Source organism: Pipra filicauda, unplaced genomic scaffold (genome assembly GCF_003945595.2).
Source record: "Pipra filicauda isolate LSUMZ 115617 unplaced genomic scaffold, ASM394559v2 scaffold63_size3267554_pilon, whole genome shotgun sequence".
Classification (NCBI taxonomy): Eukaryota; Metazoa; Chordata; class Aves; order Passeriformes; family Pipridae; genus Pipra; species Pipra filicauda.
The window spans coordinates 526,821-550,027 of NW_024104798.1; the positions used below are offsets into that span (position 1 = coordinate 526,821).

General features: G+C 41.1%; 1 protein-coding gene across 1 annotated transcript in view; it reads left to right on the top strand.

The window, feature by feature from the left end:
• The window catches only part of FOXP1 (forkhead box P1), a 382,652-nt gene that overhangs the window by 145,240 nt on the left and 214,205 nt on the right, over positions 1–23,207 (top strand). Inside the window, exon 3 of the mRNA XM_039388350.1 lies at positions 14,255–14,320. The gene's annotated coding sequence lies outside the window, so the exon portion shown is untranslated. The remainder of the gene's footprint in view (positions 1–14,254; positions 14,321–23,207) is intronic.

Here is a 23,207-nt window from a genome sequence, read left to right on the forward strand (position 1 = left end):
TATGTAATTAAACAGGGCTTGGGCTGCAATGTCCACTGAAGTGATTTATTAATTGAATGGTTTGATTAAATTTAATGTTATTTTAGTTTATACAGAAAGGGTTGGTATCTGTTTCACAGATAGGGACATCTTGTGGGGCTGTCAGTGATGGTTCAGAGGTCCTTAGGAGGAATCTTTAGCACCCAATTAAATATTAACCAAGAAGATGTGACTCGTTCTTTCTCTGTCCCTGAAACTGTGTTTTGACATCTAAGGCTGGTGATAAAAATTTGCTCGGCAGAATCACTTGCAATGCACTCTATTTATCACTAGATTATTTCCAAATTAATCACGCTAAAAATCTTTCCATTGTAATTGTGCTGGGGCTCAGCGCTGTATGATGTGTGTAAATAAAAAATGCCCTTTTAATTTCATGTTAACTGTGTCTTGCCGCTGTTGCAGCCAAACTGTATCTGTTTCGGTGGAATGTCATTTTAAAGGTATTGTGGTTACTGAGCGGCAGCTGTGATTGAAAAGTATGTAAACTAATCTTTAGTTGCTCGTGTCATTTTTATATTCTTATGTCAGAACACAAGAAAGCTGCTTTAAATTTGTCTTTCACTGTGTATTAATTTTCAAGTCTAATTTTTCTTGGGTTAAAGCATATACTGCCTTCTCTACTACACATTACCATTCAGTGCCAAAGTAAATGGCTACTTGTGAAAAAGTACAAAATTAGTTCCTGCTTGATTACTGTAAAATAGATATTTATTTTCGTAGGGAGAGTTTTTATTGCCAGTGCATAAAGGACAATTATCCTGCATGGTATCGGTGACTTAGAAGACGAAGTAATCAAGCATCGCGTATTTATTACTGTGAAGAGCAGGGCTGTGCATTGCGTTCCCGAAAACAAGAAGAGAGGTACAAGGGGTTTTGGCTTTTTGTGTGGTTTTATTTTTTTTTTCATTTTCCTTTTTTCTTCTAGGCTCGCACTATGTGTTGTTCTGCTCTTTTAAATGCAGACCGTTGGAAATTAAATCCTCAGTTAATATGTCTGCATAAGAACTTCTTTGTCTCTTGATGCCCAACCATTGAAAATTAAATGTGGTTGCGGATAAGTATTTATTCATACCATACCTCACACCTGATCTTGTGTCAGTATGACATCATCTTTGCCACAAAGATTTCTGGTGGTTTAAAAATGTTCCGTTGTGAAATAAGTGGGAGAGGTAGAAAAGGGGCAAGGAAGGCAACAAAAATAAACTACTAGTGGGATTTGATGTTTTGCCAATTAAAAACAAAATATAAAAAATCATGTTCTGAGGTCCACATGCTGCCTTTGATCCATACACAGGACTTCCATTTGTGCCGGTGGCTGTTCAGCCTGCGGAGGGAAGGCTGTACATGACTTAATTTGTATGTTGTGGGAAGTACATTTTCCTAGCATGTGGTCTAGCTTACTTGGAGAATCTGAAATGCGTTATAAATGTAAATGCTGTGTTTAAGTAAAACTTCATTATGTTTTGGTGGTTTCCAAAAATGCACAGGATTTGACCTTAAAGTGTTATTTCAAGGTGTTATGATGTATGAGCTAGACTTTGTAGTCTTCTAAATTAAATCTTTGAACATGTTATTATTGTATTTTGGCATCGGCAAGATGTAGTTCTCAGCTATTTTCTGTCACAGCCTTCATTTTTCTAACAAGAGTAACGAGACAGGGCCAGATTCTTCTGTAAGAGGCGTGTGCGGGATGGGGATTACCCTGTGTTCACCGTGGTGTAACTGAGGACGGGTCTGCCATTCGCATCCAAGCCCATGGTCAAGATGACTCCTTGTCCGTGGCTGCCACCGGGTTGGAGCCAGTGCTCCTGCAGAAACGTGGGCACAGCTACGACCCACCACCGCTCCCCCTGACCACTGCAGAGCCCCATGTAGGATGTGGCGAAGGGTTTAGCGTTTGGATCCAGATCTGGTTCATATATAAAAGGGGTTGTGTTTCTGTTTGGAAAATATGAGCCCCTTTTACGTAGCCCAGGTGTGGATTAGCTCTCTAAACCATTTGCCCATTCCTGTGTTTGTGGGAGACTGTTTTCAATTCTTACAAAGAGGCCGTACAAGTCAAAACATAGAAACAGCAGAAGCAATCCAAAAATGGATTTAAAAAAAAATAAAAAATTAACAAAGTGTTTGTGATCTCAGGTTGGTAGTCTGGATGTGGGAGCAGACATAACCGCTATACATATGCTTATTTCCAAAGAAAATAACTGCAAAACATTTCCACCTATGCCATGAGTGCTCAGGGCTTGTATTTCTCTGTAACAGCCATCTGTTTGTGTTACAGCAGGGCCGTGGGCACTGTTCCCTCTGTGGCTTGTGTCCCCCCGGGCAGCGCCCAGGTACAGGGAGGGTGCCAGCCAGCCAGACATGGGGATAGAGGCAGGGTTTGGGTTGGGTGAGTTGTTGCAGAAAAGTCGATTAAGAAGAAGAGCTCTGAGTCAGCCCCCGGGGCCGTGGCCGTCAGTCGATGAAGCGCCAGAGAGAGACTGTCTTTGTAGTGTTGGTTTTGGTACTGGTTTCACATTGCACGCTCGTGGTATGAATCATTATGGTTAGGAGGGTGATTTTTCCCTCAAGAACACAGTCCCCCCCCAAAACAATTGTGGAACCACCCTTCTGGTCACTTTGCATAGCTGTCTTTCTGTCTGTCCGTCCCAAGGTGGTCTTCCACCATGGGCTTGGGGTGGGAAGGGAGAACAGCACTCAGCCAATGCACATCGGAGGCTTGTCCTCCATCTGTGGCCAGGAGTTCCCTGTATTCCTCCCTTATATAGGAGGCTGGCTTCTGGATGGGGGAGGCCTGAAAAATTGGTGCAAATCTTCAACATAAAAGACACATGGGATACCCTGCTTTCCCTCTGGCATTCCTTCCCTGCTTCCCAAATAGGGTGTTGCTTAGAAATGCATCCAACCTCGAGTTCAAAATGGATCGCTTACCCGTGTTTCTTGAACAGCTAATTTTGCTGGCACGTTATTATTCACCCTCTGCTATTTTCACACTGTGACACAAAACTAGAGAGAAGAAGAGATTGAAATTTTGACCGGTACGTTATCCTGATACCTGAGATGCTGTGTTGATATGAGAGTATCTTTACCACAAGGACTTTCTTGGTGGTTTTAGAGATCCCAGTGTGAATAAGTAGAAAAAAGCAGAACTAATAGCTCAAGAAGCAAAAATATTTTTTCCTAAAGTAATTGATTAACATGCAAATATGTACTGTATGCATATTAAATATCATTTCAAAATGTGATGGGCAGGAAGCATAAGTGATGCCATTTGGTTTTGTGGCATCAGTGTGGGTTGATTAAGGGGGTGGGGATAAATTTTGGGGATTATTGATATAGCATGAGTAGAGCCAGATGGTTGTATTACACATCTTTTGTGTTCTTGTTTGCTTCTTAAAGCAGTTGCAGAATTTTGCCCTGGGCAAAATTTACTCTTTGCTCGTATGTTCCCCTGTGAATTTACTTTTGACAAAGTAGTTCACAAAGAGGAGAAATGCTGTGCCCACAAACTCATCTCTTCCCTTCACGTTTGTGAAGCCAACAGCCCCCTACTTAAGAAACATTTTGTAACTTGTGAAATAAATTAGCAGTAGGTGCAAGTTCAGTGTGTGTGTGTTGTGTATTGCTACCCCTCGGTGTGCAGTACTGATTTACAGAGTGTGCCATTTTTTACATTTTCCTTGCCATGTTTTGGAGAAGAAACTATGGAAATGGCAACCAGTTCAGTTTAATACTCTACTGATGTAGTATTCTTCCATTAAAGAAATGTTGTCTTAAAGATTAATGAGCTAATTTTTCCACTACTCTTATTTTAAGTTTTGAGATTGTGGTATACCTGATTCATGTGATCAAAAACACATACTTTGTGGTATTCAGGTTGAGTGGGAGAAGGCTGTGCTAGGTAGGTGTTTGTGACATTTGTTGGAACTGCTTATCACCGGAACCACCAAAATTTACATGTGTTTGTTATTTCCCTTTGAAAGCAATTTTTTATTTCCCATAAAAATAATGGGTTTTTGTAAAGGCTTTGTGAGAAAGAATTTGCTTTATTTGTGCCTCACACCAGTTTTTGTGGGTGTAACTCCATTGACTCGGTTACTCCCAGCTTGCATTCCTCCTGGAAGATGAGTTCCCTCTACATCTGGCAATTATAGTGGAAACAGTCATGCTTGCAAACGTTTTTTGTCTCTGCCTGTGTCCCCATGTGAAATGTGTGCTTGCAGAATGTGAGGGGGCTCTCCTTGCTCACGGTGGTGGAATTTTATTGGGGACCAATTCATGCTGGCACTGACTCAATGACCCCACATCTGCATCCCCTCTCCAGGCAAAGCTGACCCCCATTTTTTGCTCAGACTGTGAACGGCAGCTTTGGACCCATTTTTTAGAATCACTACTTGATGTAAAGGTGGGGATGGGCAGCTCTGACCCCACTGAAATCTCTGAGTAGTTTAGTTGCAAGTCTGAGACCGGAGCAACTTACTCCTCATAATGATGCCATTGTGCTCATCTGATCTGATCAGTTCTGGAAATGTTTTAGTAAGTCTATCTTACAACATTATAAGAAGATAATCAGCTGCCTTAGAAGGTCCCCATCTGGAGTATAGAGTTCTTTTACTGAAAGATGTTTTGCCTTTCCGAGATAGCTCTCGCATTTCATCATCTGTTGTGCAGAGATGAAGTGCATATGAAAAGTCAGTGACTCTGAATCCATCTGTTGTTATTATTTTCCACTGATAATTGGCTTGAACAATGAAATGTCTGTGTCTGTAGCCTTTGAAACTGTACACCCTGTTTATTTTGTGGAGGTCTTGCTCTGCTCTCCCCCTGCTTTTTTTTTTGTTTTATTTTGGTTTTGTTTTTTGTTTTTTTTGTTTCATTTTTCTCTCAGGCTCATAACTAGTGGAGCTTGCATGAAGATGACATCTTTGACTCTGTGCATCAGTATGTGTCACTCAGCATCTAAGGCTTGCCTGCCAATTTTTGTCAGGGTCCTGTGTCTGTGCTGTGTGAGTGCAGAGTAGGCTTGCAGCAGGAAGACTGGCAGATCCAGAGTTCATAGATATCTTACCTGAAATGTAGTATTTATAACACTTTCTCTATTAAAATATTAATTTAGAGACCAGTATCTTATACCTGTGGAATTAGATACTACCTGTAATTGTGTAATATATTCTGTTGCATCCAGTTTTGCACGATGCAGAGTATTAATATTGGATTCCACTAACAGCAGTTCCATTAGCTTGCTCAACCAGTATGAGATATATATGAGCAGGGAGGCATAACTACCAGCCAGAACTGCCAAAACAGTCATTAGAAGCTCCATTGGGATGGACAAAGGCTTTTACACAGTGATATACTGATTAAATTTTGTTCTATGGTTTATTTGCATCAAGGTTAGATCACTATCATCTATGTGAACCGTATTATCTGACACCTTATTTGGAAGGTCATTTCAATGCAAAAATGGTGAATGATACAGGAGCTCTAAAATTTCCTGCTGGATTCTTTCATGAAGGATTTTTACCCTGTTAGGCTTGACTAGCTCATGTTATCAATGTTTTTGTGCCTTAACCTGGTGAGTTTATCCAAGGAAAAGTAAAAACTCCCTCCATACTGTATGAGTGCTCAGTGGAACTGAACACGCCTAGATCCCCATTAAAACTGTGAGTTATATCCCAGTATCCTTTGAAATAATCTGTGACACATGCTTGAGAATCCAGTAAATGTGTGTTGCATCTTCTAAAGCCTGAATCTTCCCGTGTCTGTCTGCGTGTAAGTGCTCTTTCAGAATGAAATTTTGGGGCCGGACGCAGCCATGTTACGCTGTAGTCTGGAGCTCGAGAGAGTAAGGCAGAGGACTATAATCTTATTTGTGTTTCAATGGCAATCATTTAATACTGCAAGTTATTAAAAAATAATTAAATTACCAAAACCAACATGTAGCTGGGACTTACAATAAAAGGTCAATGTGATTTGACTCCTTAAGTTAGGAAGGGACAGTGGTGAATTCCAATTGCTTTAAAATCGTGCTGCTTCATTCTATTTCTGGACTGGAAGGATAAATGAGACTGAAAAAATAATTTATTTCTCTAGAAGCAAGAGTAAATCACAGTATATAATTATGTATATTTGATTATAATAATAAATGCATAGATGTGCTTGGTGGTTATCACAGTCTCTAATTTAGTTGTTTTTGAAGTAAATATAGTTTGGAGAGGTCATTTTATGAGAGTAATATTTTGAAAATAATGTTTTTAAGGAACATTTCAGAAATTTCTTCCTTTTCCCCAAATAAACTAGTAAATAGGTGTGCATTATGCAGTGATTCATAACAGCTAAAATAGCTCTGTGTGTGGAATGTCTTTTTATATAGTAAACAAAACAGAGACAGCACAAGCAAATGCAGATTTAATCTGTCAACCAGAAGTCTCTGTATTAATTTTAAATCCTTGTTAAGAAAAGACCCGGTCAGGAATGTATTGGATTTCAGTACAGTTAATGAAAATTAATTTTACAGGTGGTGTTTGGTTGTGTTTCTTCTGCTTTGGCGAGATGGGTGACTGAGCCAAAGCGGGCACAGCACACGATTCAGCTCTGTGCCAGAGCAGTGCTTAGATTAGAAATGAACGTTTGGCGTGGAGTTGTTGGTGCTGTTGTTATTTACTATTAGAGGAGCAAAGCATTTAGTGCTGTGATTTGATCTGATTTTGCAGCTCCTATCCCCTTAAACAAGCCGTGTAGCTTGTCAGAGATCAGGACAGGTAGAATGCACAGCAGGCGTCTGATTTGAGCCAGTTACTCATTTGCTGAGTGTTTGTGTTTATGCAAAGGGGCCTCTTCCTGCATATTTAATCTAGAGTAAGGCAGTGGCTTTTGTTGTGTTTAGACCACATACCTTCAGTCCTTCCTTACACTGCAGCCAGTGTTGAAGCACAGAAAGGCTGGATAGTCAAAAGTGCTTTAGTGTTTTCAAACTCTCAACTTTCTGCAGTTGGTTGGGAATTACTGTACAGCTCTAAGCCTTTTTCTTCCTCATTCATGGGTAAGTTTGCACTCGGTAGAATAAGATACTTTTGTTTCTGTTCCATTTTATAAATGCACAAAATGTTTGTTTGTTTGTAACTGTCCAAGCCTTCTTCAGCAAACGTGGTCCGCTGAGGGAGTTTGTTGCAGGGAATTAGATCAAGAACACAGGTGTTTCTGGAATATACTTTTGAATCAAGTACTAAATGCCATATTGCAATAGGCAGGTATTTGCGGGGCGGGGAAGTGGGGGGGAATGAGTTCGGTGTTATTATTCTTTGTACTAACAAATCCTGTTTTGTAACTGTCCTGAAGATAATGCTTCCATTGTTAGCTAAAAGCTTTCAAACAGTGAGCAACTGCAAAAGCAGCAGGGGAAAAAAAAAAAGGCAGAAGGAGGTGGGGGGAAAAAGGCAACCCTCTGGTCTTTATTGTTTCCTTCGCAAGGGTCCTCACTCGAATGTCTGCGCTGTAATAGGGAGGTTTTTCTTATGTGGAAATTGAATCGTCTCTTCATTGATATTAATAGCACACTAGAGATGTTAGCCATGATGCAGAGTACCAGAGCTGTGGAGTAGGAAACCTGATATTGCAGGGGGAAAAAATGACAGTCCTCTTGCTCCTCAATGTGGGAGACATCCCTCCCCGAGAGCGGAGTTTGCATAATGGCATCCTGCCTCAACTATTTACTTATAGGTATTTTAATCTCGGGCTCTTTCTTTTAGTACAGGCGTAATTACTGTCGCTCGCTCCTGCACTTATTAACTGCGCAGCTCGGTTACTGATTCCGTCTGGACAAATTAGTTTTAAAAATGACTTTGGAGAGAATCCGTGCGGTGTGCCTGCACAATGTATGTAGTGTATACGTAATGTGTGCTGGGTTGGGAGAGCGTCAGGGTCTGACGAGAGGGAATTGGCATCAAAAATTAAAGAAAAGACGACAAAGGGCACGTCTTGGAGGCTGAGGGTTGTAGCACAGACAGCGCTTGGAGAAATGTGGAAAAATGTGCGGTGAGGCCAGAAGTAGTAGTTTTGGTTCCCAATTAACTATTTCCTTCGTTTGAGTAACTCCTCTCAAACAGAAGAGTGTGCTGTTCCACCACATGTTGGAAAGTGTGAGAATCTGAATAAAATTTCATCAACCTTATTAAAATATGTAGGGACTTTGGTCTTCTTGGGTACGAATCAGCCTACAGACTCAGAGGCATTTATTAACAATAAGACTGCTGAGGTTTTTTAATAACAAAATTACAAATACCGTGTCTAATTGTAAGTGTATTACTTTTATGCACCAGTTAAAAAAAAAAACTTTTTATGAGGAAAAGTACCGCAGTCAAAGCACCTCGTGTGATTAGTGCTATTGTATTCTTAAATTTTGATTGATAGAGATAATAGTTTTCACTTAAAAATACAGACAGGTACTTTAACTTTCCATGACAATAGCTATTTGCATTTCTTTTATCTTTTTGTTTAACATTTGTGGGGGTTGGGACGGATTTGATTATTAACTCTTATTGCACATCGAGGTAAATGCTAAAACAAAGCTTTTGTTAAAGCTTCAAAAGGTAAAACAGCAAATATTGTTTTTAGGCTTCAATATTTAAAGGCTGTTAAAGGATACCTCGAAAATATTTTCACATGACCACGACCAGGAGTGTCACTCGCCTGCCAGGTAAGGGACGGGCCCCGGGGCGGAGGGGGGGCCGCGTGGGGCGAAAGAGCCCCCGAGCAGCGCCGGGGTCACGGCAGAGGAGGAAGATGTGCGTCTCTGTGTGACTGTGTGTGTGGAAAGTGGCGTTGGAGGGTTGTGGAGAACCGCCAGCCTTCCCCCGAGGACCCGGCCGTGGGTCCCAGCCGGGCAGCGGCGGGGCCGGTGCTGGTGGGTGGCAGCAGTGCCCGCAGCCAGCCCGGGAGCCCCGCTCGCCGCTGCGCTCGGGAACGGGAATTCCTCCCGTTACTTCCATCAGGAGAGGTCAAGTTTCAGGAGGAGAGTTGTAACGCAGGCATAAAATGGTTAAGGCTGGCACTGAGGCACGGGGAGTTATTTTAAGAAGCGGGGAAGATCTGGCGATACGAGCCAGGCGGCAGCGTTTGATGGCTGGCTCTGGCTGAGGGAGATGGTGGCCCCTGGCTCAGGGAGATGGTGGCCCCTGGCTCAGGGAGATGGGATCTGGCAGAGGGACATGATAGCCCCTGGCTCAGGGAGATGGGATCTGGATAGGGAGATCATGGCCCCTGGCTCAGGGAATTGGGATCTGGCTCAGGAATGGCCTCTCCTCACCTGACAACCTGGGTGCTTCCTCACCTTCGCCTGGGATGGATTCAGTGAGGGCCAGCCCTGTTACACGGGGCGATTCGCGGGGGCAAGCGACCAATCCATCATTAAAAGATGCAAGACTTAGCGATCGCAGTTCAGATTCCGTGTTGGAAGCGAGCTGTTCGTAACTTGTCTGCGAACTGCACCCGTATTCCCTGTAAGAGCTGTTTAAAAAGCGGGGGAGGAAAGGATCGTGATTAGTTTCGTAGCATTGGCTTACACCGAGTTATTCTTTTCCAAGGTTACGGTGGACTTGAAAGGTAATATTATTTTGAAAGAGCAAATGTGCTGTGCATAGCTTTGTCCTCGTGCTGTTATTTATTTTTATTTTATTTTACTTCTGTTTAGAATAAATAATAAGCACCAGCCAGAGATTCTGAACAGCCTGCTAATGACTGAAAATGAAAAATACAGTATGATTTGCTCCCTCCTTCCACCGAGAAGCAGCAAGGTAGCAAGCATTGATATCCCTGTGTTTTGGCCTGTACCAAATCCATTTCCCCCTCTTCAAAGCGAGGTGAAAGAACTGCACTCAGCCTCTCACAGTTTTACTGTTCCACCTGCATTTTACTTTCTGAGGAGGTGATAATGACTCCTGGTGTAGAAAATCTCCTGTGCCATGCCTCCTGAGATTTAATACATGCTGCACAATAAAAAGTGGCCACCTTGACAGTGGTCAGAAAAAATATTTCTCCCTCAGATTATTTAAAATATTTGATTTAATATATTTTTTTTAGGTTGCTGCAGAGCTCTTTAAAGTAGGTACAACAAAACAAAACAACTGCTGACCACCCTCAAAGCAATTCTACACATGATTTGTGTGTATTAGTGCAAGTAACCCCACCAAGTGCACTGTGTGAGAAAAGTAACCTGTGTGCAGGATTGGGCCACGAGCCTGCCTTGTACCAGATGTTGTTCTTCATGATCAGTGTACATCCTGTATTTTCAGAATTAGCAAAATACCAAATGAAAAACATTTATTTTTTCTTGTACAAACATCCAGTTGACAGAATCACAGACTGTGTCTTTTCTCTCACTGGACAAAAAAATAATGATTATGAGAATAGTAGGACATATTTCATATTTCAGCCTGTGTGCAGTTGAATGTGACTCAGGGAGTTTTGAAAGGAAGAAACAGCTGTATTAGGTGGTTACGGTTCACTTTATTTAGAAGCAATTACTGCACAGAAGTGCTTATTTTGAGGATCAGGTTTTGGTATTTTAAAGCTTCCAGGAAGCTTTTTAGTAAATATTTTAATCAGACACATTCAATATATTTCAGCTGGTCTTGTATAAGAAAAATGAATCAAAATCTCATTTCAAAAACATTTTTTTCTTGTGCTATCAGATGTGTATAGGTTTTTATATATATATATATATATATATTTGATTTTTAAAAAATAGAAGAGTTCTTTCTAGGTAGGGAAGGTGAGATTCCTTTGCTACTTTAGGCTTCCTATAATGAATTGCAGGCTTCTCAGGGCTGTGACATTGGCAAAAAAAAATGTACATGCGTAATTTTGACCAGGGGAAGCAGCTCAACTGGTGTTCTACTTTCCTGTGTAAAATTACTCAGAGCTAGTTTGTGTGGGATCAAGGTCCTTGTCAATCTATTTTTGGCTATACCCAAGGCTCTTCTCATTTAGATATTAGTAAAAATGTTACTGTTTTAAGTAGACTTTCATTCTGCAGTGCTCTCTATTTCTGTGTATTCTCTATATTATTAGTTAAATTTGGATTTGCAGTGATCACTTCAAGTTAGGGCTCCATCCTGCAGCCTCCCTGAAATGACCTCCCTGCCCTGAAGGAGATCACTAAATGGAGTAAGTGTTCTGGGATCAAAAGAGTTACAAGGTCCAAGCTGACAGCAGGTATAATGGCAAAGCCTCTGATATTTTTCTGGCCCCTTGGTAGTGGTTAAAGAGGTAGGACCTGATCCAGAGCAATAGTGGGGCTTTCTGTTGAAGCGTTTATGGCACTGGCTCAGGTGGTGATCTTTTTAAGATTATTGTTGTCTTTCTAAAATCCTGCTGAAAGCACGACTTCAGAAAGTATCTTCATATCCAAGGATTTCAAAATACGTTACCAAAGTATTTACCCATCTCAGTGGTGGGTAAACTGAGGCACATGGTGAACAAATCTCACGTTTTCAGGAATATCTGGTAAAATCCGTGTAGGGCACGTAAATTTGCATGGGCTGTTCCCTGTGTGGGATATCAGTTGAGCCTTGGGGATGGCTTTGAGGGCTTGGAAACCTTCCTTCCTTCTGCTCGTGAGACAGCAGGACCACTGCTACTCGCTCGCAAAGTGGATTTTTGTTTGTGGTTTGATTTTCTATTTTAATCATCTCCTTGGGGGGAAAATATGAGTGTAGCGAAGTGTCTTGCTTTGGTAAGATGGGATTTTTTCTTTGTTTGCTCCACACACACACTTATACAGTGTTGATGGTACTTTGTGTTTATCTTAAAGACAGCATGATGGAAGGAATGTGTGTTGCCTACATCAATTCGCTCACCCGTATAAACATTTTCAGGAGGAAAGTCTGTATTTGCGTTTCTACGTTTTGAGATACTCAACTTTTAGACTATTAATGAGAAATTTTCACAGGTGGGAACAGCTGTCTCTGCTGCTCATTTTAACTTCAATGGTACATTATCCAAATTTTTGAAAGCCAGGTAGCATACAGCCAGCGTTAGATAACCAGAAACAGAAGCAGTCTGGATTTTAATCAGGCAGTAATTTGTGAGGAGAGCTGAGTCCTTCTCGGTGCTCTGTATGCGTTGCCCTCAGCAGACTCTGTTGGTCTCCCACCAGCTGATGGTTGGGCTGGTGTTACCGGGTTTCCTTGGAGCGCGTTTGGTTCATATGTCACAAACGTGTTTAGAAAATGTTTACCTGCCTTTTTCAGCACTGCCCAAAGAAATATGGAATGCACATTTTATGCAAACACGTGATTTTTCAGCAGTTTCCTTAAAAAGTACGTTTTAAGATGGTTCATTTGCTATCATGAAGACTCAGGGTAGAAATGAAGTCTGCTTGCCAAAATACTGCCAAAATAAGGATCTGACTGCCAAATACCCAGAAAATTTATAAAACAGATAAATATGAAAAGAGGTTTAAAGTGTCAAACCCACGATAACCCCTGCAGCAAAGCAGGATAAAAGCCTTTATTGTTGCTAATCTAAGAGCACATCACATGTCAAAGGTCACGTATTTTACATAAAAGATGTATTGTTTTACATACTCTCAGGAAGGTGAGCCCTGACCTATTATGATGGAGTAGTGTTATGTCCTTTACAGTGCAGAATAAGGAATGTCTTATATGTCTACCTCAGCAAAGCACGTAGGGCTTCAGATACAGCAAACACGTACAAATTTTGGCCCCTGATGTTCTGGTACTGCGTTACAAGGCCTGTGAAAAGCTTTTCAATCAAAGCATAAAAAATAAAAATAAAGTGCCAGTGAGCAACAGATAAAACCAATATGCATTTCATCTCAAGGTAACCTTTTTTCTTCTGGCTAAAAATAATCAGGTTTCAATGGTAAAGAAATAATGCCTCATTCTCATTGTGAAAACATTTTTCCTTCCAAAATAAATGGCGAATGAGTTCATATTCTCTTGAAACAACTTAGTGAAGATTCTGATTTTTCCCAGAGGTTGGTATTTTACTGCTTCAGTAAAAAGCTTAACCTAGTGATGCAAATAGTGCAACTTACCATTTGGTTAGTTTCACAAACACCCCCAAAACTCCACATCACTGTGTGAATTTTGTGAAATGGAGTTTCACGTAGCTCTGTTTTACACATCCACATGTCACCGACTTTCCGTTTCGTATGATGTCATCTGTGTCACCAAATTATCACATATTTCTTTGTCTGTATTACATATTACTCTGCACCCCTGCAGCAGCAGATCAGCATTTCAGTGAAATTATGTTATAATTTTACTCTGCTAAAGTATTTGGTCAATTGAGGTGGAATTAATTCTGAATGCTGTTAGTGGTTTGAGTTAGTAACTTGATCTAAATTAATAAACAAATGTTTTTCTTTTCTCTTGTACCATATGTTGATCCCAATTACATGAACAGAAAGTGGCAGATTGTCATGTTTCTTAAAAGATTACATACTCTTTTGCATAAGAGAGAGTACACAAGATGCAGTAATATACAGGGTAAAAAAAACCTACACGTGCTGTTTTCTCCCTCCTACTTTTTATAAAGATACACTTTAATTATTTCGCTTTTTAATACCCACTGCTCTTGCCACCTTGGCATGCTTGATGTGCTCTTGATAATGCTTAATGAGAAGATATCCCAAGACAGTAAACAACTTTTTGAATTAGGAAGATGCAGCTAGTTTTAAAATCTCATCTAGGACTGTGTCTCTATGGAAAAGGATGAGAAAAAAGAAAGGATCCAGAAGCTAAAATAGCAGCGGTTACAAATGGTCTTAAAATGCCTTAAGTAAAGAGAACCCATTCAGACAATAGTCAGATTTCTGAAACAAAGAACTGAACTCATCTATTATTCAAACTGAAAATAGATTGATAGACATCAAGATTAAGAAAGTTTATGCTAGAGAACAAAGATGTCTCATCTTCGTGGGTTTTTTTTTTTTCTGCTTTTGTTTCTTCCCAAAGACCAAGTTGTTCGTGCTCAAGAGCCTCACACTAGCTGGTACTGATAAGCACCAGTCCTGTGACTTGATTGTTTTTATTAACTCTCTCTGAAAGTCATTCACCATTAAACACGATTAGATTCATTTGTTGCTTTATTTATGTTTGTACTTGCAAATGTGGTGCCAATGAAAATGCTTCGGGTGTTGTTGCTGACACTGACCCAGAGTCACGTGTGTTACCTTCTTTCTCTGCAGGGTAAGAAGAGTGACCTTTTTGGGTGGCTGTAACTGAAGATTGCTTTACAGGAGCAACTGAAGAAGGTAAATACAAATATTGTTTTCCACACAGTTTCTGAAGTATGTATGAAGGAAGGATCCGATCCCAAAAACACCAGGACTGTGCCTTAGTTGCACAAGTAGAAGCTCTTCTGACAACATGCATAAAGTTTGCAGCATTTGACTTTGGGAGCTTTGGGAGTCACTGCTGTGCCTTAAACCCATGTTTTGCCTGGGAAACCAGCGGTTTAGGTGTCCAGTTATATTTTAGGAGCAAGGCCGCAAAGATGCACATTTTGGCTTTGAGCCATGTTCTGAGAAGGCTGTTTGGTAGCAGGGCAGGGCCTGCGTGCAAATGGGAAGACCCTGCTGTGGCTGATCTTGGTGGCCACGTGGCCAGATCCGTAGCCCAGCATCCATAGGTGCTGGGCTGAGAGCTGCAGCAGCACAGCCCCACAGCAAGGTCCCCTTATAAATCCTTAAGGAATGGTCAAATCAGCTTCACTGCTACTTTGTCCCAGGCTGAGACACTCCTGGATTTACAGCAGCACATCGAGCAGAGCAGGAGAGCAGAATTTAGCTGTTAATTTGATTGCTTATTATCACTGCAGAAATTAAAACACATGCTTTTTAGTCTTTTGGAGCACAGCAAAAAAGGAAAGAAATATCACTCTCCGCAAAATGATTTTTATTTAAAGCAATGTGAAAGTCCCTTGCTTCTAAATTAACTCCTTGCCTCTCTTCTTGTCCAAAGTTTCAAGTTGGAAGGGAATATTAACATCACAAAAGTGGTGATTCACAAAATTAACTTGCAGAAGAGAAGAGTAACGCAGATCAGTGTTTGGTACTGAAGGGTGTCATCTGACTGAGGTTCATATGGCTGCTTTATAATCACCTTCTTTCAGAAATTAATAGTCGGTTAAGCACCATAGCAACAAGCAACACTGATGTAAGCGTTGAGCAGTGGCTGCTGTTCGCTGTGATGTCAGTCCTCGTTAGTGCTGTTCTCTTGACCTTGTTTGAATATAAAATGGTGATTTCATTTTAAACTTAGAATTTTACAGATGACTAAATGCATCGGAGCGAATTAGAGCTATTTTTATTTTTAATTTTATTAAAATGTACTTAAAGGGGGGAAAAAATGTCCCTGTTCTCTTCTGGTTTAAATTAAAATAGATCTGAGGACAATGTGGGGGTTTTTTTCAGTTCTTTGTTGCCAAAAATATCTATTTAGTTAGGATGAAACTCATGAAGTTTAACTGAATATTGCAATCCTTGGCCATGCCAATGGCGTGTGTCAGCTATATGATATAAGCGTATCTTCAAGATTTGAATATTACTGGGGATTTTTGTGGTGGAACCTATGAGGTATTAAATGCATTCCAGCTACTGAAGAAGAAGCAGATCCTGCAGTTTAAGGAGCTAGTGTTTCCTTGCCCTGCAGTGGTGTTTCTCCTTTGAGTTTTTGTGAAGAAGGGAAAAATCTGAAGTGCTAGGTGTATTGGGGACCTCAAAATTAATGGGATTCTTGTTCCTAGTTCACACGTGGCCGTGATGCTATGTGATCCAGGAAAATTAGGAATTTTGGTGGTGATGAATGTAGGACACTACCTTTAGACTCACCTAAAGTTTGTAGATCTCTAGAAGCAGATATATTTTGTACTGCTGCCATCAGTACACCACTCATGTCCCACATCCTTCAGCAGTGAGCAGTTTGGGTGATTCACAGAACTTATCACTGGAAAAGACCATTAGATTTTTCAGTCTGACCTCCTGCATATTGTAGGTTATTGATTCTCCCCCCTGAGCAGAGCTGGTAAATAGAGTTCAACCAAACTCTATTTCCCAGAAGCTGATCCAGACTCAGTGGGAAGACACTGAGGACTGGAGAACAATGGGTCAGTTATGGTGTATGAAAGTGGGTGTGCGTTCAAGGATGTGTTTTCAAACTACACAACAAAATCCAAAACCTGATGGAAAACAAGTTGTTCAATGTGTCCTTTAATGTCAGGACTTGTTCCTCAGAGAAGATTTGGCTCCATCCCTTTTCTACTGCAGTGAGGGGTGCAGTTTTCCATGCAAACCTATTTGCTGCAGTAATTTTGCAACATATTTCATAAAATAAAACCATAATGAATGATATGTGGTCCAAGAAACTGGATGTCAAATTTAAACTGGGTGAGAATTGAAACTGCCGAGATAATAAACCATGAGAATAGGAGATAGTAATGGAAATAGTGATAGAGTCCTAATTAGAGCAGTGCCACTGAAACAGGGAAGGTTAAGGGTTTGGTTGATTGAGTTTGAGCTCAATTGCTTGATAGCTTAATTTCAGGTGAAATCCCATCTTCTGAGTTAGCGGTTAAGCCGCTCAGTGCAGTTTCAGAGCAGGACTCGACTCCTTGAGGAGCAGCCGTGTGGCCCCGGGCGTCCCAGCGCTGCGTGTGAGCCTGGCCTCGGGCATGTGGGGTGGGATACAGCACAGAGCCGGTAAAATGGATTTTTATTCTGCATGTTTTGTTTGCTTTCTTTTTTTTTTCTCCAAGGAGCTCTGAACACAGGCACAAGTAAGAGAACAGATCCAGCAAGGGGCTTTGATGGTTAAACCGTCAGAATTAAGATGTTTACATTCTCCTTTATTTAGCACTGTTAGGCATAATGCCTAATTATATGCCAGTTTTTCCTCAAAGTAAGAATTTGAAATGTTTGATTTGGGGAGAAGGGAGGGGAAATGTATTTTTACAGAATTATGGACAATAGTGTTAGTTTTCCAGGAGAAGTCATTTGTTTAAATGTATGTAAAAGCATTTTCAATAATCAAACAGTGTTCAGTGAGCATTGTAAATCAGGGATAGCTTGCATGCTGAAAAACTGAAAAGTACAAAACATGCTACTAAACTTGTACATTATCGATAACAAAAGGCACATATAGACTTTTAAGATAGCAAAGATAGAATCTTTTAGAAAACCTTTAACGGCGAAAAAATCAACACAAAGGATTTAGCAAAGTTTCACTTAGTTTAAAATTTCAAATCTTAATGCTTGTCAGAGTTAAATGCTGATTAAATATTGATAATAAACTAGAGGCTGCCTGCTGTAACTCAGAGTTGAATGAGATGATCAACAGATAAATCTGTGGGTTTGAGCTCTAACTTTCTTATATAGGTTTATTTTCTCCTCCCTTCCCTTCAAGCCAGGAGAAAGGTCAGAAGGACTTTTTTTCCTTAGCTCAATACAAAAAATGGATTGTGTAGCTGGTCTATGTGAAAAACAAAGTGGACAAAAAAGAATTACTTTTTCCCAACTTTGTTTCATCAGGAAGAGAAATGGTTCTCAAATCACATTGTCATGTTGCTGTACCACCTCTTTGTTGGCCATTGCAGGCAAAAGTCTAAGCCTTGGTTTCAGAGACATTTCTGTTCAGGAAGGGCTCAGCAGCATGTGCAGTTTCTCCCCAGAACTCTGGTGACTTCCAGAAGATGTGCTGGTGACATCCTTACTCCTGTTTGCCTTTCCCATTGATGCCTGCTGCTCATGTGCTAGTGGGGTGGTTGTAGCTGGAGCAATCAGGCCACATCCAAGACTGGATTTATTTATTTTTGGACTGTTGGGAGAGGTTGTAATATTATTCTACTTGCTAAGACCTTGAGTTACTCAAAATTATTCTTTGTAAGGTTGAAAGGTAAAGTGTGGTGCAAAGCGTTTCTGTAATCTCCAGTAACAGAAATTACATTACCTGCATGTTTTTCAAACCCTAAAAGAGGTCGTGTGTGGATCTTTGGAACCACAAAGTGCTTGAAGACCTTAGCTATTTGAATGAAAAGTTTGGTCCAGAGATGGGTGAAGCTGTGACTTTTCTTAAACAATTGGCTCAAAAAGATGTAGAAAATAGATTAAGAAGTTTTGGATTAGAATCATAGAATCATAGAATCATAGAATCGACTGGGTTGGAAAAGACCTCCGAGATCATCGAGTCCAACCCTTGGTCCAAATCCAGTCCATTTACTAGATCATGGCACTCAGTGCCACGTCCAATCTGCGTTTAAAAATCTCCAGGGATGGTGAATCCACCACCTCTCTGGGCAGCCCATTCCAATGCCTGATTACTCTCTCTGTAAAGAATTTTCTCCTGATATCCAACCTAAATTTCCCCTGGCGCAGCTTAAGCCCGTGCCCCCTTGTCCTATTGCTGAGTGCCTGAGAGAAGAGACCAACCCCCACCTGGCTAGAACTTCCCTTCAGGTAGTTATAGACGGTGATGAGGTCACCTCTGAGCCTCCTATTCTCCAGGCTAAACAACCCCAGCTCCCTCAGCCTCTCCCCATAGGACTTATGCTCCAGTCCCTTCACCAGCCTTGTTGCTCTTCTCTGTACCCGCTCCAGCACCTCAATATCCTTTCTGAACTGAGGGGCCCAGAACTGAACACAATACTCAAGGTGTGGCCTCACCAACGCAGAGTACAGGGGAAGGATCACTTCCCTGCTCCTGCTGGCCACGCGATTTTTGATACAGGACAAGATCCCATTGGCCTTCTTGGCCACCTGGGCACACTGTTGGCTCATGTTGAGCTTCCTGTCAATTAGTACCCCCAGGTCCCTTTCTGCCTGGCTGCTTTCCAGCCACTCTGTGCCCAGCCTGTAGCGCTGCAGGGGGTGGTTGTGGCCAAAGTGCAGGACCCGGCACTTGGCTTTATTGAACTTCATCCCATTGGAATCAGCCCATCTCTCAAGTCTATCCAGATCCCTCTGCAGAGCCCTCCTGCCTTCCAGCAGGTCGACACTCCCTCCCAGTTTGGTGTCATCAGCAAATTTGCTGATGATGGATTCAATCCCCTCATCTAAATCATCAATAAAGATATTAAACAGGACTGGACCCAACACAGTTTAAGAAGTATCTGAGCAAATCTCATTAACATGGCCCACTGCTTACTCTATTGAAGACTTCAAAGATCTGTCAGAGGAGTTCTTTCTGTGCTATTGTCTGCCAGCATTAGCAATCTCAGAGAACATGTTTCTTTTGTTTGCTTTTGGCCCATTTAGCTGTTCTTCTTTTCTTCTTCTTAATATTCCTTAATATCTTATACATCTTCAAGTGGGTTGGTTAGAAAAATACGTTTCTCCACTTTAAGATAGTCACTAGCAGGTTTTGATCCTCTTATCCAATGCTTTTGGAGCTGATCCTTCTAGTCTTCATGAAGACTGCTAAAGGGAGAAAGATTTGACCAGTATTTTGCATAATCCTGCAGTGTTTCTCCCATTACCTTCTGTAAATGCTTGATATGATCTTCAGTGAAATGCAAGACTCATTTGTATTACTCAACTTGCATTCAAAGTACTGTCACCAGTTTGGAATCCATGAAGAACGTGCAGCAGGCTGAGAGGTTTGTGCACCTCTGGATTAGCCTAATCTACACCCACAGATCAAACACGGGTGCATATATTGAAAATGGTCCAATGTGTAAAGGTCGTGACTGCCGCTTAAGCAGCCAAAAAGGATGCACTGATGTTTGCCTGTTGTTAAAAAGTACTGTGAGGTCTATTAAGCTAAACTGTTATCAGAGGAGGTCCAACCTCCCTCATCTGGTAAGTTTTGTGCTAAAATGGTTAGACTGGCAAGTGCCGTCACAGAGCAGCTCAGGGCTGCAGCATCCGTGCCACAAGCAGGTGTTGAATTCCTCCCACCACTCTTCTCTATATGAGGAAACTTGAGCTGTGTGCATCCCAAGAGGGAGACCAGACATCACAGGCAAGGCACTGATATATCTACGAGGGATTTTGTTCTTGTTGCAGTGATGGGTAGTGCTGTTGAAGCTGGTTGGACTTGTCATCCTGAGCCTTTTGGGAAAGGCTGTTGTGAAAACTGTGTTCAGAAAGTTGGAGCCTGTTCTTGTGCCATCAGTGATTCATGAACAGCCTCCTCTCTCTTAGAGATTGTAGCTTTGCTATGGACTGTGTTCAACAGGTACATTGCTGTGCTTATCTTTTAACCTGGCCTAACTACAGATGCACCAAGGAAACAGCTCATAACACACCATGTGATACAGACTGTGCAGTTTCTAGCCTGGTTTTTCAAAACCAAGCTGGATAATATGTCAGGACGTGCTGCATTTTAACACAGCTTGGCTGAAGAAAGAATTGGGAATGGCATAGGCAGGAGCAGCATTGGTCCTCATTACTCCAGAGCCCAGGCATGGGCTACAGGTGAGATGGCCTGAACTCATGTTTGGTCTCAGACACAAAAGCAGATGGAAATATCCGTTTGAAGGTTTCCTTCCGGAGCAGGCAATGAACTCTTAATCCAGAGTTGGGCTGACACTCGACCTTGTGCAAGTTGTGCTCCTGGGCCAGTGGACACAGGGGTGGTTTCCACTTACTGGTAGTAGGATGATGGGTTCCCATATGCATCACTGCTGCCTGTTGGGGTCTCAGGGCTTCTCAGCACGAGGGCAAGAACCACTGGTAGACTCACAGGCTTGAAACCTGCCTCTAGAAAACTCACGTCGCAAAGATGGTGCCCGTTCCTGTGTTGCAAAATTTAGAGACATGAGAAAGTGACAACAGAAATAGATTCTTATTGCATATTTCTTATTTTATTTGGTCATCTCTAAGGTTATTGCCTTTTGCTTTCTACCACACCAGAAGTATATCTTGTGTGATGCTTAAGTTATTGTTGTACAGCGATAGCAGCTGTGTTTTACAGCGGCAGTGTTACAAGACCAGTGATGTCAGTGGGCATTACAGGAGGACACTCTTTTTATTTGGTAGCTCAGGCTAAAAACAGGACATTTAAAAAAAAAAAAAAAAAAGGAAAAAAAGTTAGTTTTTGTCCTGCCCATATTTCTCATTGGAACATGTGAAAGCGTTTTTCGCTGCAGTGAATGGCAGGAACTTCAGAAACCACCTCTGAGATGTTAAATTGCTCAGTGTTTCTCCAGTGCAACCTGTGAATTTTAAGTTGTGGCTCTCCCACCTCTGCTGGCCGTATACTTTTCAGTGTGTTTTGCGTAATACCCCTTAATTGCTCAAAAGGGTCATTTCTGACTCTGAGCTCACTGTTTATTTTTTTTAGTAGGGTAGCACAAACATTTGGACGTTTGTAACTAAGACTCTGACGTCATTTCCATTGCAAACCATTAATATCCACAGTTTATAATACAGCTTTTCAAAATAGATTTTTGTTGTAATATGATGATCTCTTTTTTTTTTTTTTTTAAAGTAGAATTGTTATCCCCCTTGGAAAAAAAAAAGGCATCTTTTGAGTCTACTTTCTGTTCCCATCATACCCTTTTTGTTAGTTTTCACAGCCCCTCTGTTTATCTGTAGTAGTTGTAATACAAGTGTTTAATTTAATCCTCTGACTTATTAAGGGTTAGTCGATCCCAGTGTTGGAAGGAAATGTCTGTGGAAGGGCACAGCATTTCCTGCTCCTGGGGCACTTCCACCAATGGAACAGGAGTATGCAGTTGTGACATTTACTAATTGTCTGCAAAGATCTTAGAAATAGAAAGTGCTACATTTAAAAGCCAACAACAGCTTAAATCAATAATATGGGCAATGAGACCATTTCCTTTTTTGTGGGAGGGGGATTTTTAACCCCTTTTTAATTGGAAAAATCACATGCAGTTATTCTTACAGTTTGTGTTTGCTTTATTGCTGTCATCCTTCTCCATTTAATTTTTATTCTAATAATTGGAAAAGATATTTTTACTGGGAAAATTTTGCTTCTAAAGCTTTACCGAATGCAAAGTGAACATTGTTAAATATGTTATTATTGGAAAAGTGCAAATTCATTTGTGTCTTTATTCCTCTTCAAGATCCGATGTCCAGTGAGAAAAATGTGCTTTTGTTGTTTTGTTTCCTTTTGTTTTAAGGAGGGAGAGATGATTGCTTTTGGTGCTGCTTACTTAGAGAGTCCAAAGCTTTGAGTTCAGTTTTGGAGAACATTAAAATAAGCCCACAGGAGGTCTTGTAAAAGTTGTAAGAAATTGTAAGCATGTCTGCTGAGTCAATTATACAAGACAAATTACCAGGGTAAGGCTGCAAGGTTCCAAACTTGTTATTTACTCTCTACTATCTTTAAAACAATTCACTTCTGCTTTTGATTTCACTGCAGATAAATGCATGTTTTGGGAGGGAAAAAAAAGATATTAATTAGACAAAATATTAGTTAAAATTGAAAGAATTATCTGGATTTTTATTTGTGTAGTTAAATGGAGAGTCTGGGCTGTCCCTCTTTGGAAAGGTGAATCTGAGAGAATGTAGTTTAAAAATGCAGACTTTGACTTTTTAAATTTCTCCTCAATGAGACTCAAGTGCACGAGGCAATTTTTTTTTTTAAGATAATTTGAATTTTAATATTCAGAATATACACTTTGAATCTCTGAGAGCATTCAGGGTTCTTTTTCAGTTTCTTAACCCTGTAATAAATTTCAGAAAATGGCGTGAATAGTGCAAATCCAACATGTGCATGGTGTAAATCCCACGTGTATAATGTGTGCTCGCTAAATCTCCCCAAGTTTGTGTAGTCAGTGTGTCCTGTGTTCATGATCTGCAGGCCAGCTGGAGCATTACTGCTCGGAAAGCTGCCATGGTTAACTCGGCTTGAAATGCATCCAGATCAACCAATGGATTTTCTAGATACTTGATAAGGTGAAAAAGTCCAGTAAAGTCCTTTTCCTCCTTTCCCAGCACAGTTCAGATGGAAAGCTCAGAGAGGAGCTGGGTAAATAGCTGGGGTTTACCAGACCCGGCTGTGTTTGAAACTGATGCTGAAGCCCTGCAGTGATTCCCAGCTGGGCTGTGGTGCTCTGCTACATCCCCTGCATCCCAGTGTCACTTGTCTTTGAAGTTGCCCTCCTAGAAGCTACTGAGGAGGAAGGCTGTCTTCTCCCAGGTAGCAGTGAGCATACCTCTGCCTGGTATTCCAGCTGGT